The 16155-nt window shown below is 43.0% G+C and overlaps 1 long non-coding RNA gene across 1 annotated transcript in view; it reads left to right on the top strand.

Moving 5' to 3' along the window:
• The first annotated feature begins 12433 nt into the window (after positions 1–12433).
• The window catches only part of LOC125632886 (uncharacterized), a 65266-nt gene continuing 61544 nt past the window's right edge, over positions 12434–16155 (top strand). The window contains exon 1 of the long non-coding RNA XR_007355440.2: positions 12434–12473. This is a non-coding gene — a long non-coding RNA (uncharacterized LOC125632886). The remainder of the gene's footprint in view (positions 12474–16155) is intronic.

The following is a 16155-nucleotide window of genomic DNA, read 5'->3' as shown; positions in this document are numbered from 1 at the left end:
GGGTAATTAGATTCAAAAACATAGAGAACCCCTCTAGGCAAAAGCTTAAGTTACAAAAAAGATACACAGACAGAAATAGTTATTCTATTCAGCACAATGCTTTTCTCAGCCATTTAAAGAAATCATAATCTAACACATACCTAGCTAGATTACTTACTAAAAGTTCTAAGACTCCATTCCTGGTCTGTCCCTGGCAAAGAGCAGCACACAGACAGACCCTTTGTTCCTCTCCCTCCTCCCAGCTTTTGAAAGTATCTTGTCTCCTCATTGGTCATTTTGGTCAGGTGCCAGCGAGGTTACCTTTAGCTTCTTAACCCTTTACAGGTGAGAGGAGCTTTCCCCTGGCCAGGAGGGATTTCAAAGGGGTTTACCCTTCCCTTTATATTTATGACAGTGTGGTATGTAGATTGTAATGGATTTTTTACCTTCAGTCCTTTTGGTACGATGTCCATCTGTTTGCATTTGGAAAGGAAGATGATGTCTGTCTGTATCTGTACAAGTAAGGAGAGTGATCACTTTAGATAAGCTATTACCAGCAGGAGAGTGGGGTGGGGGGAGAGAAAACCTTTTGTAGTGATAAACACCCATTTTTCATCGTCTGTGTGTATAAAAACATCGTCTGTATTTTCCACAGTATGCATCCGATGAAGTGAGCTGTATCTCACGAAAGCTTATGCTCAGATAAATTGGTTAATCTCTAAGGTGCCACAAGTACTCCTTTTCTTTTTGCGAATACAGACTAACACGGCTGTTACTCTGAAACCTGTCAATGAGATATGTAGCTGGATAGGAAAAGCCATATCTCACAGATGTTATCTAAAAAGAATCAGCAAGATTTAGAAATAGCTTGGATGTGTAGACCTAGAGAGAGGTCGGAGTTAAATTTGACACCTAGGTTATGGGCTTGAGTGACAAGCAGGATGGTGGTGTTGTCCACAGTTATCAAGAAATGAGGTAGTCTGGAGGGTTTTTGCAGGGACAATTAAGAGCTCTTAGTTTTAGTCAATTTGAGTCTGAGATGACAGAAAGACATCCACCAGGAGATGTCAGAGAAATTGGCTGAGATTTTCTGTTTGGATAGAAGGAGACAGTTCTGGGGTAGAGAGGCAGATCTGTGAGTTGTCAGTGTAGAGATAGCTGAATTTATGTTTGAAAATGAGATTATCCAGAGATAAGGTACAGAGGGAGAAGAGAAGGGGACCAAGGACAGAGTCTTGAGGAACTCCCACAGAAAGTTGGAAGGGGGTGAGAAGGATTCTTTGAGGACACACTGAAAGAGCAATTTGAGTGGTAGGAGGAGAACCAGGAAAGGACAGAGTCATAGAAGCCAATGAGGGACAAGATTTCAGAAAGAAGAACATGGTAGATGGTGTTGAAGGTATGACTGCTCAGAGCTCTGGTATGAAACTGCAGAAAAACCTGAGAGTCTCTGAATTAAGTTTAGAAGTGTGAGCAACAAGGGTGATGTCGTGGTGGGAGTCTGCTCTAGACCAACAGATCAGGGGGATGAGGTGGATGAGGCTTTCTTCCGGCAACTAACGGAAGTTACTCGATCGCAGGTCCTAGTTCTCATGGGAGACTTCAATCACCCTGATACCTGCTGGGAGAGCAATACAGCGGTGCACAGACAATTCAAGAAGTTTTTGGAAAGTGTAGGGGACAATTTCCTGGTGCAAGTGCTGGAGGAACCAACTAGAGGCAGAGCTCTTCTTGACCTGCTGCTCACATACCGGGAAGAATTAGTAGGGGAAGCAAAAGTGGATGGGAACCTGGGAGGCAGTGACCATGAGATGGTCAAGTTCAGGATCCTGACACAAGAAAGAAAGGAGAGCAGCAGAATACGGACCCTGGACTTCAGAAAAGCAGACTTTGACTCCCTCAGGGAACTGATGGGCAGGATACCCTGGGAGAATAACATGAGGGGGAAAGAAGTCCACGAGCGGTGGCTGTATTTTAAAGAATCTTTACTGATGTTACAGGAACAAACCATCCCGATGTGTAGAAAGAATAGTAAATATGGCAGGCGACCAGCTTGGCTTAACAGTGAAATCCTTGCTGATCTTAAATACAAAAAAGAAGCTTACAAGAAGTGGAAGATTGGACAAATGACCAGGGAGGAGTATAAGAATATTGCTCAGGAATGCAGGAGTGAAATCAGAAAGGCCAAATCACACTTGGAGTTGCAGCTAGCAAGAGATATTAAGAGTAACAAGAAGGGTTTCTTGAGGTATGTGAGCAACAAGAAGAAAGTCAAGGAAAGTGTGGGCCCCTTACTGAATGAGGGAGGCAACCTAGTGACAGAGGATGTGGAAAAAGCTAATGTATTAAATGCTTTTTTTGCCTCTGTCTTCACGAACAAGGTCAGCTCCCAGACTGCTGCACTGGGCAGCACAGCATGGGGAGGAGGTGACCAGCCCTCTGTGGAAAAAAAAGTGGTTCAGGACTATTTAGAAAAACTGGACAAGCACAAGTCCATGGGGCCGGATGCGCTGCATCCGAGAGTGCTAAAGGAGTTGGCGGATGTGATTGCAGAGCCATTGGCCATTATCTTTGAAATTTCATGACGATCGGGGGAGGTCCCCGACGACTGGAAAAAGGCTAATGTAGTGCCCATCTTTAAAAAAGGGAAGAAGGAGGATCCAGAGAACTACAAGCCAGTGAGCCTCACCTCAGTCCCTGGAAAAATCATGGAGCAGGTCCTCAAGGAATCAATTCTGAAGCACTTAGAGGAGAGGAAAGTGATCAGGAACAGTCAGCATGGATTCACCAAGGGCAAGTCATGCCTGACTAATCTAATTGCCTTCTATGACGAGATAACAGGCTCTGTGGATGAGGGGAAAACACTGGACATGTTATTCCTTAACTTTAGCAAAGCTTTTGATACAGTCTCCCACAGTATTCTTGCCATCAAGTTAAAGTATGGGCTGGATGAATGGACTATAAGGTGGATAGAAAGCTGGCTAGATCGTCGGGTTCAACAGGTAGTGATCAATGGCTCCATGACTAGTTGGCAGCCGATATCAAGCCAAGTGCCCCAAAGGTCAGTCCTGGCGCCGATTTTGTTCAATATCTTCATTAATGATCTGGAGGATGGTGTGGATTGCACCCTCAGCAAGTTTGCAGAGGACACTAAACTGGGAGGAGTGGTAGATACACTGGAGGGTAGAGATAGGATACAGAGGAACCGAGACAAATTAGAGGATTGGGCCAAAAAAAATCTGATGAGGTTCAACAAGGACAAGTGCAGAGTCCTGCACTTAGGACGGAAGAATCCCATGCACTGATACAGACTAAGGACCAAATGCTTATGCAGCAGTTCTGCAGAAAAGGACCTAGGGGTTACAGTGGACGAGAAGCTGGATAGGAGTCAACAGTGTGCCCTTGTTGCCAAGAAGGCTAACGGCATTTTGGGATGTATAAGTAGGGGCATAGCCAGCAGATCGAGGGACGTGATCGTCCCCCTCTATTCGACATCGGTGAGGCCTCATCTGGAGTACTGTGTCCTGTTTTGGGCCCCACACTACAAGAAGGATGTGGACAAATTGGAAAGCGTCCAGCAGAGGGCAACAAAAATGATTTGGGGACTGGAACACATGACTTATGAGGGAACTGGGATTGTTTAGTCTGCAGAAGATTTATCAAATCCCCCTCTGCAGAAGAAGGGGGGATTTGATAGCTGCTTTCAACTACCTGAAAGGCGGTTGCAAAGAGGACGGCTCTAGACTGTTCTCAGTGGTAGCAGATGACAGAACGAGGAGTAATGGTCTCAAGTTGCAGTGGGGGAGGTTTAGGTTGGATATTAAGAAAAACTTTTTCACTAGGAGGGTGGTGAAGCACTGGAATGCGTTACTTAGGGAGGTGGTGGAATCTCCTTCCTTTGAGGTTTTTAAGGTCAGGCTTGACAAAGCCCTGGCTGGGATGATTTATTTGGGGATTGGTCCTGCTTTGAGCAAGGGGTTGGACTAGATGACCTCCTGAGGTCCCTTCCAACCCTAATATTCTATGATTCTAAGGTGTCTGACAGTTCAAGGTCAAAAAGGGTATGACTAGAGTACTGGTTATAAGTGTTGTCTAGGAAGAGGTCGTTAAGAGACATTGGTGAGCGGTTTCAGTGGAGTGCAATGGGAGGATACTGGATTGGAGATGGTCTAGAATGGAATTGGAGGAGAGAAATTCCAGACAGCAATAATAGACAATGTAGTCAGTGAGCTCAGAGATGAAATGGAGAAGGGAGATGGGGCAGTAATTGGAGTGGCAGTTGGGGTCAAGGGTGTTTTCTTGTAAAATGGGAGACATTCACACAATACATACTTGTATTGTGAGGAGGGAAATCCAGAGAAGAATGAAAGGTTAGGAGAAGTTATGGAAGAGGAAGAGAGTGGACACAAGTGAGATCGGGAGATGGGATGGGGTTACTGTGGCAAATGGAAGTGTTTGAGGAAGAGAGTAGATAAGAAACTTCTGTGTCTGACAGAGGAGAAGGAGGAGAAAATAGTAGGGGAAGGGGGAAAGAAAGGAGAGGGGCAAGGTCACATCATATTTTGTCAATTTTCTCTCAGAAGAAATCAGTGAGATTCTGTATGAAGGCAGGAGGAGTGAAGGGTTTGAGGAGTGAGTCAAAGGTGGCAAAAAGGTGGCTAGAATGTTCCTTAAAATATAGGACAGATCATCATCCTATATAAGATTGTTGCTGAGCTCTTCACACCTCCAAAACATCTTGCTCACCAACTTCTACAGTTTCATGTAGTTTCTTGGTCATATGCAATAATGTACCATTTACCTCAGTGAAGAGTTTTGAGAACTTCATAAAGGTTCTCCCACCACTACTTCCATCATGCTATGTATCTCTCTCTGCAGCTTAAAGTTAGCTATGTGTCTTATTCTTGGGAATTTTTACTAATAAATCACCGATGGGACAATTTGAACAATGGAGGGTTTTTAAAAAAGATGTAAGGGTGATTTCAAAACTCTCTCACACATAAAATCCTTTCTCTTAAGGAGAGACTTTTACAACTCTGTAATGTCTGTTATTCTGTAATTACAGTAGAATGCCTATGTGACAAACTAATTGGGGATTGAGGAGTTCATAACATTTAATATCTAGAAATTATAGTAGGTACAGTGCATAAGTTGCATTATGGTGCACTGTATTACTTTCTTCTTCTCCTTTAAACCACTCCAAAATAGTTTCCAATCCACTGAAGGTTTTGGAATGTGAAGGGATGTCAACTTGTTCTTCATCAATATCACTTTTGTTACATGATTTTTTTCCCATGAGGGAAAAATGGTTTGTATGACTGGTCATTCATAAGGTTGGTTTTCATAAAATTCCAGTTCTACTGTATTGATATGTGCAACTATGTCTGACCTGTCAGCCAAGGATGTCAAAGCACTATTAATGAAGCCTCGGAACAGGCTTGTGAGGTAGATATTGTTCACATTTTATAGGCAGCAAAGCTAAGGCCCAAAAGAACCTGTCCACAGTGGTACTTAGGCACCCAAGTCTGGAGTTTAGGTGCATTCACCTAGTTTTAGGGTCAACTGCTGTCCACAAAACTCCCAGCAAACCCTGCAGGCACTTAAACTCACTCAGCGCTTAATTTTTCAGAGTAAAAGTCCCCTCTGTGCCTAAGTTTCTGCCTCTAGGCACGTGCACTGCAGCCTCAGTCTAGGCATCCAGATGCCCATGTCTTGACTATGCCCCAGAGCAATCCACGAACTGGGGGAAGATTTATCCACCTAACTTGAGCAGGGGCAGCCGCCAATCCAACAGGTGTGCTGAGAGGCTGCTTTGTGGCTTGGGTCCGAATTTAGGGTTACCAGGTGTCCGGTTTTCAGTTGGAACACCTGGTCAGAAAGGGACCCTGAGGGCTACAGTCAGCAATGCTGACCGGGCCATTATAACTCTGGTTGGCAGCACAGTGGGGCAGGCAGACTCCCTGCCCAGCTCCACATAGCTCCAGGTAAGTGGCCAGCATGTCTCTCCAGCTCCTAGGCAGAGGGGCAGCCACGGGGGCTCCGTGTGCTGCCCCTGCCCTGAGCACCGGCTCTACAGCTCCCATTGGCCAGGAACCGCAGCCAATGGAAGCTGCAGGGGTGGTGCCTGCAGGCAGGGGCAACGCAGAGACCCCTGGCCGCCCCTCCGCCTAGAAACCAGAAGGACATATCACTGCTTCCCGGGAGCTGCCTGAGGTAAGCACCACCTAGAGCTCCTCACCTCCTCCCACACCCAACCCCCTGCTCCAGCCCTGAGCCCCCTCCTGAACCCAAACTCCCTCCCAGAGCCCACACCTCAACTCCCTGCCCCTGCCTGGAGCCCCCTCCCACACCCTGAACCTCTCATCCCCAGCCCCACCCTAGAGCCCACACCCCCAGCTGGAGCCCTCAATCCTTCCCACACCCCAACGCCCTGCCCCAGCCTGGTGAAAATGAACGAGTGAGCAAGGGTAAGAGAGAGCAAGCGACAAAGGGAGCGGGGATGGAGTGAGCTGGGGCTGGGCCTCAGAGAAGGGGCAGAGGGCGGGGCAAGGATGTTCGGTTTTCTGCAATTAGAAAGTTGGCAACTCTAGGTCCCATTCAAAATCTGTCCTGGGGCAGATAGAAGTACTGCTTAGCTTTTAGTCCAGTGGTTAGTGCACTCATCTGGGATGTGTTCAGTTCTTCCCTTAGGCAAGGTGGAGAAAGGATTTGAGCAGGGACCTCCCACAAAGGGGACTCTTTGTGGATCTGGGCCAAAGAGCTTAACTTAATTTGCCAGAATCACACGATTTGTCAGTGACAGAGCCAGGACTAGAAGTAATGGGTTCTCTCTGCCAGTCCCCTGCTTTAACCATACAGTACCAATTCTTAATGTAAGGCTGTGCATACTATATACTATTTATTATTTTTATTATCTATAAATTCTTTTTATATACAATATCTATTTTCAGATACTCTGACTTGAGCAAATACAGGCAATTCACAAACATTTACAACTTTATCCTCCCTACATCCACTGGGATGTATCACAGCTAAGTGTGTATTATTAACTCAATTTTACAGATGGGGAAATGCTGACTGGATAATTAAGTGACTTACTCAAAGCTACACAGCAATGCCTCTTCGTGTGGCCCAATTATATTCTCCTTGAAGTCACTGGGAGTTTCCCCATTGATTCCAATGGGATCTGGATCAGGCCCAATATCCTTCTTTCAATCTCTGAGATTTTAATGTTAGTTTCAGACCCTGCATTCTTTTCCTATGCCATCTATGACGTTGGAGAAGGGATATGGTGCTCCAGTCTTCCGTTACGTTAGTCGGAGCAGGCCACAGGAATCCTTGTGCTGAGTGCAGCCACTGCAGTTCCATTCACCCTTCTAATGCTCTGTGCGCTTCCTTAGTATTTACTTCTCAAAGTGCTTGGCCTTTCTGAACCAGCTAAGCAGAGGGGGAGCCTGAGTCCTGCTAGGGCGGGAAAGATGCGATCTGTGGTGACAGGTCTCTTTCACATGGTTCAAAGAGGAGGGAAACTTGGAATTGAATTCCTGCCACCCCAGAAGTGGTGTGGAAATACAGGACACACTGCTCCCTAGAATTCAGCAAATACTGGAGTAACTTATTCAACTGAACACTAATATTATTTGTCTTATCCATGTTATCTAATTTAACTCTGTAGCGGTTATTAAACCTGTGAAACGTGCTGCATTGTTATAAACAATAAAATAGCAAACTTCGTTATAGCATAGCGTTTGTTATCTTTTGGTTATTGAATGATAGGGCTGGAGGGAATAGCTTAAAAAAACTCTAGTTCTTTTCAGTGTTTTGGAGCTTAGCAGCAGTCAGGCATCTACAACTGTACTGCAGAATGGTAAATATTCATTAAAACAACCACAATGATCAGGCTTATGAGAGAGAGAGAGAGCTCTGAACTGCAGGGCTATTTCAAGCTGTGACAACTAAAATCAGAAGGATTTTTAAAATTCTTCATTACTACAGGGAAAGACATTTTAAAAAGTGACTTAAATTAATCCCAAATGAAAGATTCTCCTTATCCGACTGGGGAGACTTGACAGATCTGATTCCAGGGGGGAAAGGGGCTGCATTTGCACTGTGATTCCAGGGATTGAAAAGTGGCTACTCATTTGATTACAGTGCCATAGGGGTGCATATTAATAAAATAATAGGGCCATTCCCAAAAGAGGTGCTGTTGTTAACTAAATCCTTTGAAGCATACGTTTCTTCATTCAAAACAAAGAACACCAATTTTAGTGTACTGTGAGAGAGACCCAGTGTTGTACTGGGAGGACAACCACACTTTCTCACAACTGGTTTTGAATACAGTTACATTAGCTAGACAAATATTTTCAACAGTAGCTCATAGGAGAGCCAGGGGCAGTGGGACACCCACATTTGACCTTCCCAGTGTCAAACATAGCAGTTTTCACAGTGCAAACACAGCCTTTTTGTCTCTTTCAGGGGTGCTCTGTGAAGTGTCTTTAGCACTCTGGATGCCTAGTATTTCTGTAATAGCGCAGCAATAATGCTAATGTGCAATGCTGTATTTGAACAGTCCTCTCAGCTGACCATCACAATACCACACTGCACCCTTTTACTTCACTGGAGAGCTGCTGCACTAGAGAAGGAAGGGAGAAAGCCTCTGGTTTACAATGACCTTGTCTTTGCTTTGGAGAACTAAATCAGTTGATTATGGTATATCTAGGAGATATTTACTTTAAAATAATCCCTGAGGAATAGACCTTTTAACGCATAACTTTACTTGCAATTACTTTAACAATCAGGTTGTCCAAAGCTTCAGCCTTTTGCATAATGAGCACTGCACAAGTCACATGGTCCTCTAGGCACCTTTACTCCTCTTTTCTATTAAACTGTTGTTATGATAGAGGAATATTGCACACAGCTGTAGTTCATTACGCAGAAATTCTTGCTCTTTGTACAAGTCTAAAACCACTAAAACCACCATTAGGTGCAGCAGTGTGTATTTTACAGGAACCAGAACAGTTATTGCAAAACTTTATATATAGACATGTAAGCTCCCCCAAAATTTCATGATGATTAAAAATGAGAGACACTTGCATACACTTCATTTTTATTGAAGCCGTAAAAGAACTCATATGACTTTCCACCTTTATGATAACTATAGAACTATCTTATCTTATTAGGGTCCTTGCTGCCTCCAAGATCAAAAGATCACAACTTGTTAAATTAAGGCTTTGTTCTTTACTTGAATGTGTGCTAACACATGTAACTTTTCTAATACTAAAGCATTTCCTTCTTATGAACATCTGTCTCCTTAGAAAGTTATGTAGCCATTTGGGTACCTGTTTAAGAAAAATAGCATTGTAAATCAGCTGTAGATTATTTCTCCTTGTTTGTAAGCATATTTTTTCATATCCCAGTTTAACTTTATTAGTGTATTATACATAAGTAGCATGGATGTACATGATACTTTCCTGGCAATTTATAGGACAGCAGCCAAACAGCTTACAACTGTGAGCCAAATTCTATTTTTAATTTCACCATTATAAATCTGGAGTAACTCCACTGACATCAGTGATAAAATAGGTCCATTGACTTCAATGGAGTTGATCTAGATTTACACAAATGTAACTGAGAGCAGAGTTTGGTCCCACCATCTCTATCAATAGGTCAGGTGTGTTGGGCCTTTGTTACTGTTGCTGACACTTCCTGGACCTCATCGAGATCTTCTAGAATGACCATTTCCCATCTGTGACTTACAAGAATTTTTTTAATTTTTAATTTTTTAAAGAATTTCCTCGATATGTCCTATTTCTCTTTCTCTATTCTTTCATCCTTCCTCTCCCCAAGCCTCTTATCTATACTGTGATGAGGTGCCCACCCCACACGAGGCCTGGAGGGTTTAAAGTGGCGAGGCAGGCCAATTAACTGCTCAGGCTGCACCTGAAGAAGGAGAAAAGGATCAGGCCACTAACTGAAAATAGGCTCAGCTGGGAAGGATCCAGATGGGCCTGTATAAAGCCCTGGAGCTGTAAGCAGCAAGGGGACTGCAAGGAACTAGTCTATAGTCACTCCCTGTTAGGGTGACCACATAGCAAATGTGAAAAATTGGAACTTTTGGGGGGGTTACTTGCATGTATAAAACAAAGTCCCTAATGTCAGGATGTCTGGTCACGCTTTCCTCTGAGAGGAGGGAGCTTGGGCTGGCAAACCCAGAAAGAGGGGGAAGCCAGATAAGTGGGAAACAGTAGCAAGGAGTAGGACTGTACAGACCATGGCTGCTTTTATAGGGTCCCCAGGCAAGAACCCAGTGTAGAGAGCAGGCCTGGGAAATGGTGCAGGGCATTGGTGACACCAGCTGGACATCTGGTCTGGAAGGACTTTGATTTCCCCGAAAGGGGAGGACCTTAGTGACCTGGCTGGAGGGCCAAGCCACAAACAGGAAGCTGCAGCTCTGGGAGTGAGAGGGGCTGCAGGGGGAATGAGATGACTAGTAGAGACCCCGCCAAAGGAGGGCAGTGCCTGGCAAGAGCTAATCCCCAAAGCCACCAGGTGGAGGCACCACTAGTGCTGAGTGAAGCCAATAACATCTACCTTTTAAAAAAAGCCCACTTTTTAAAAATGTCAAGTAACTTTTGGGCTTGTGCCAAGTAGGGTGGTGAATGATTCATTATTACTTTGTTCTGCCCCTACTAAATCAGCTTCTGCAGCACCTTTTATTTCTTATTGGTGTGTGTGAAGTCCATTCTCCTGGAAGGTGCCATTGCAGACTGAACTCCTTTGTTTACCAACAGAACTGGCATAGCATATGCAATGGCTGTTCAAGGTTCTCCCCACCAATGTCCTTTACTGTGACTTGAAAGAAGATCAGCAAGGACGAGATGTTGGTACAACCAAAACAGTAAAAATAAAAGGTAATTAACATCAAGAATTATAAATAGTTTTATATTTAAGAGACAAATTCTGTCCCTGGAGGTACATGCAGTGCTCCCGTAGACTGTAGTGGGAGGAGACTGGCAAATTCATCTGAGAGCAGATGTCTACAGAGACTTATTTTGTGACTGAAAAAAAATCTACCCTTCTGTCTGGGTGGTAAATATAATCTGTAGGTTTGCTGAAAATACTGTTTTCAAGTTCATATTGAGCATCACATTACAATTTCACAGGAAATAAGCATAGGGATTTATTTGGAAACATTTAAATATTTCTTCCATATTATGGGTTAATATGAAGAAAAATCGTATTCAACATAGCAAGGTCTGACAGCAACCATCTCACAACCTCAAAGGCAGCTGCAGGGCCACCAGTTGAAATGTCTGCGTAGGTTAACAAAGCGCCATATGCTACTCCAAAAAACATCCTCCAGAAATTAGCATCTGGGCCAGTTGTAAACGGAAGGCTTTTGAATCCTTTATTTTTATTTTACTTATATATTCTATAGAGTATCAATCTTAATCTTTGTAATGTTTCAAAAGTCTACATTACAAAATAATTTGATTCTGTCTAATTTGATTCGGTCTAACATGTCTTTAAAATAATTCTTTATTAAAGGTGAGATTGTCCTTAGCCCATGCAAAAACAAATATATATATAAAATTACAATCATATATATATATATACTATTGTAATTTTTTTTACCAAGATATTAGGAGGGAGGAAAACCATACTTGGTAGGTAGTACACTTGGGAAGAGGAGAGACAGCTTGCAAACTGGGGTATAATGTTTAATGCAGGATATTATTCTACTGAGCTTCAGCAACTTCATTGTTTTAAAATTCGTCAGCAACTGCATTGTTCTAATTCTACTATATTTTAAAGAAATTCTGAGTTTAAAAGATTTGCAAGATGCTAAAGAAAAAAGTTATTTGATAGATTTGTAAACATAAAACTCTAGTTTGCCTTTGGATAATACCTGACGTATAAAAATAACCTTTCCAATTAATAACTGATAGGATCTTTAATGATGACCAGGGGCCAGGACCTCAATGTTACAACACATCTGAAACATGACACCTCCAACATAAAAGTGAATTGCAATATCATGATGGAAGACTGGTTCAGGACCAATCAGAGGTGAAAGTAAGCCAGTACTGTCTGGTACGGTGTACTGGTAAGAAAGTGGCTGCCGGTACACAGCCGACCATACCGGCAGGGCCGCTGCTGTTGGGGGGAGAGGCAAAAGGGGCAGCTGCCCCAGAGCCCAGCGATTTAAAAGGACCTGGAGCTCCTGGCAGCAGCTGGAGCCCCGGACCCTTTAAATTGCCACCGCTACCCCAGAGCTCCAGCAGCAATTTAAAGGGCCCGGAGCTCCGTTGCTGTACTGCACCAGCAGCAGGAGTCCCAGGCCCTTTAAATTGCCACCAGAGCCCCGGGCGGGCAGGGGGAGCCTGGCCTCGGCCCAAGCCCCGCCCCTTCCGCCCGCCCAGAGCGCTTCTTCCCCCCGCCCCCCCACCCCCCACCCCCGACCTTGCCCAGGACCCTGGCTGCCCTCCGTACCGGTAAGTCCTTTAAGTCACTTTCACCCCAGGGACCAGTTCAATAGGAAGAGTTCTTTGGAGTTATTAACACCAAGATTTCGTACAATACTTTGTGTTCTACATGCTTCAGAAACATTATTTAGGGCCCTGTCCAATACCGACTGAAGTCAATGGAAAGACACCCACTGATTTCAGTGGGCTTTTTCTCAGACCTTTAATCCTTAAAACCCCCTAAAACATACTGTAGGTAAGTATTATAATCCAAATTTTACAGAAACGGAAACAGAAATAACTTACCAAAAGCCACTTAGGAGTTCCTGCTCTCAGTCCTTTCTCAGTCCACTAGACCACGTATGTATCTGAGGACAGAAACCACAGATTTTGTAGTGAAAATCTTGAACTTCTTGTAAATTCTTTAATTGTATTAAAGTTGAACTATTTTACACTACACTTAATTCCATCTTAACTTGGATGTAGCATACTAGAATGTACCATCTTAAATTCTTACAAATACTCCAGGATCATGGTATATTACTCTTTGTTTAAAAACTTCATGTTGACTTTTAACAAGCCCATCTATTGGGTTTTGTAAACTGTTGCTTTGATTTTTTCAGGTGTGTTTAGTCTTCTTACATTTTTAATTCTTTTAAGTTAAAATTTCACAATCCACCATCTATTTAATTTCTCCTGAATTTAGTTTTGTGACAAAAAGAGCTAAATCCTGCACGCTACATGGAATTATTAGATTTTTTTTTCTTTATGTGGTATCTGAGTGCCTTTAACCATTAAAATATGGTAGACCAGCATTCTGGTGTATGAGATAAGGGGGAAAGTGCTCCAGTAGAGAGAAAATATTCTATAAGTTTTGCAAATGTCCTGTCTGGAATTTTGAGTGAATATATGATTTTATTGCAGTGATAGGTTGAGAGATTTTTACAAAAAATTCCCCCCTAGTTTTCCTGTTTGACTAGCTTATTTTTATTTGCATGTAGAGAAAAAGAAGAGAGCAGGATTGGGGCCGTGTCTGCCTCCAGTCCCCATATAACCTCAGGCTGCCTCTGTTTGCTCCACAGGAAACTAAAATAAAAAGGGGAAATCCAGTAGCAGTAATAGTGTTGTTTTCAAGCTACTGTACTTGACAGCGTTATTTCAATTAAAATATGGCAAGTACTATACTACCTACTATAATAAATAAGGACTGAATTGGAGTCCATTAGACTTCTGGTGTCTAGCTAACATTTGTCAGAGTAGCAGCCGTGTTAGTCTGTATCTGCAAAAAGAAAAGGCGTACTTGTGGCACCTTAGAGACTAACCAATTTATTTGAGCATAAACTTTCGTGAGCTACAGCTCACTTCATCGGATGCATACTGTGGAAAGTGTAGAAGATCTTTTATACACACAAAGCATGAAAAAATATCTCCCCCCACCCCACTCTCCTGCTGGCAATAGCTTATCTAAAGTGATCACTCTCCTTACAATGTGAATGATAATCAAGTTGGGCCATTTCCAGCCCAAATCCAGGTTGTAGTGTGTCCAGGAAGTGGATGTCTTGTGTGGACTGGTCCAGGCTGAGGTTGATGGTGGGATGGAAATTTTTGAAATCATGGTGGAATTCCTCAAGGGCTTTCTTTTCCCTGGGTCCAGATGATGAAGATGTCATCAATGTAGCGCAAGTAGAGTAGACATTTGTGTCTCTTACACTCCAGCTTTAGAGTCAAATATTTGTAATCACTTGAAAGTCATTTTGTATTTTGTAAAATATCTGAAGTACGACAACTTTTACCATTTTTGATATTTTTATTTAGGAATATAGCAAAAATGTCTCCTTATTTTGTCTCCTCATTCTAAATTCAAGTATTGGTTTCTTTAGTTACAAGGGACATAACTGGCGCTAAAGTAAACCAATGCAAGCCCCTAAAGGAAGAATAATAGAATCATATAAATTTAGGGCTGAAAGAACCTTGAGAGGACATCTAGTTTAGCCCCCTGTGCTGAGGCAGGACCAGGTCTATCTAGACCAGTGGTTCTCAACCTGTGGCCCAATCAGCTCACAGCTGGAGACCATGTGACATCCTCAGAGCTATACAGGTAGTATACATCAATCCACTATGTGGATGCAGCCCACATAACACAGAGCTGCATATGTGGCCCACAATGGTAAATAGGTTGAGAACCATTGATCTAGACCGTCTCTGACAGATGTTTGTCTAATCTGTTCTTAAAAACCTCCAGTGATGGGGCTTCCACAACTCCTTAGTACCTAATCCAGAATTAAACTATAAAGTTTTCCGTAATATTTAACCTAAATCACCCTTGCTGCAAACTAAACCCCTTTACTTCTTGTCCTATTTTCAGTGGACATAGTGAACAATTGATCACCATCCTCTTTATAGGAGCCCTTTGTGATGGGTTCCCCCGCACCCCGGGTGCCACCTGGAACTGGGGTACCACTGAGCCCTCTGACCCACCAGCCTGGGCTTCCTTTCACACTGTGCTGCTCTGACAAGCTGCAAAGCCCTCCAAGCTTGCACTTTCACACAGGTAGAGACACATCCAGCTGCAGTTACATTCAGGCTCTCTAACCACCCATGCACACTTGTAACAACCCAGCTGAGATTTTTCCCAGGCACTATAGTCAAACGCACACTGGTTTGGATTAAAGCATAAAATAAGTTTATTAACTACAAAAAGATAGATTTTAAGTGATAGCAAACAGATCAAAGCAGATTACCTAGTAAATAAACAAAAACACAAACTGAGCTTAAGGTACTAGATAGGTAGGATATGAATTGGCAAATTCTCACCCCGAGTGATAAACAGGCTGGCAGATTCTTAAGGCACAAGCTGCCTTGGCTTTGCAGCTTGGGTTTCCCAGTTTTACATACATAGCCGTTAGCCTGGGACCATCACTTTCCCCAGTTCAGTCTTTGTTCCTCAGGTGTTTCCAGGTGTGTTGTAGGGAGAGTGAGATACCATCGTGATGTCATTTCCCCCTTTTATATCTTCTTCCCACTTGTTGGAAAGCTCTTTTGCTGTGACCTGGGTCAAACAGTTCCCATTGTGTAGTGCTATCTCCTGAGAGGTTTCTGTTGTACACAGTTCCTGGGGTAATCCTTGTGCTTGTGTGCATTTCCTCCATTAGTCATTAACTTTGTTTGGCCTTTTTACTGTTATACCTGAAAGGCTGCTTGTGCGTGTTTTCAACCTCACAAAATGTTTCAGTAACACATACATAGCCAAACTTTGTAACTTTTACATACGACAATAGCACATACAATCCAATGAGATATTAGTGTCTAGCAGATCAAGACTTTAGAATGAAACCTCACAAGGCACATTTTGTACAAAACATATCCTAATTACATGACAGTGGTGAATAAAGGGGTGCCAGGATGTCACACCCTAACCTATTTGAAGAGTGACTGTTATCAGGTCCCCACCTCCATCTTCTTTTCTCAAGACTAAATATGCCCAATTTTTTAACCTCATAGGTCAAGTTTTCTAAATCTTTTATCACTTTTTTTGCTTTCCTCAGGATTCACATGGGGAAATAGTTTTACTTTGTATAATGACCCATCCACTCCCAATCTTTATTCAAGCCTAAGTTAATTATATCCAGTTTGCAAATTAATTCCAATTCAGCAGTCTCTCGTTGGAGTCTGTTTTTGAAGTTTTTTTGTTGAAGAATTGCCACTTTTAGGT

The sequence above is a fragment of the Caretta caretta genome, chromosome 2 (genome assembly GCF_965140235.1).
Source record: "Caretta caretta isolate rCarCar2 chromosome 2, rCarCar1.hap1, whole genome shotgun sequence".
Taxonomy (NCBI): domain Eukaryota; kingdom Metazoa; phylum Chordata; order Testudines; family Cheloniidae; genus Caretta; species Caretta caretta.
The sequence above is the reverse complement of the archived record's forward strand: the minus strand, read 5'-3'. Positions and strand labels throughout refer to the sequence as shown.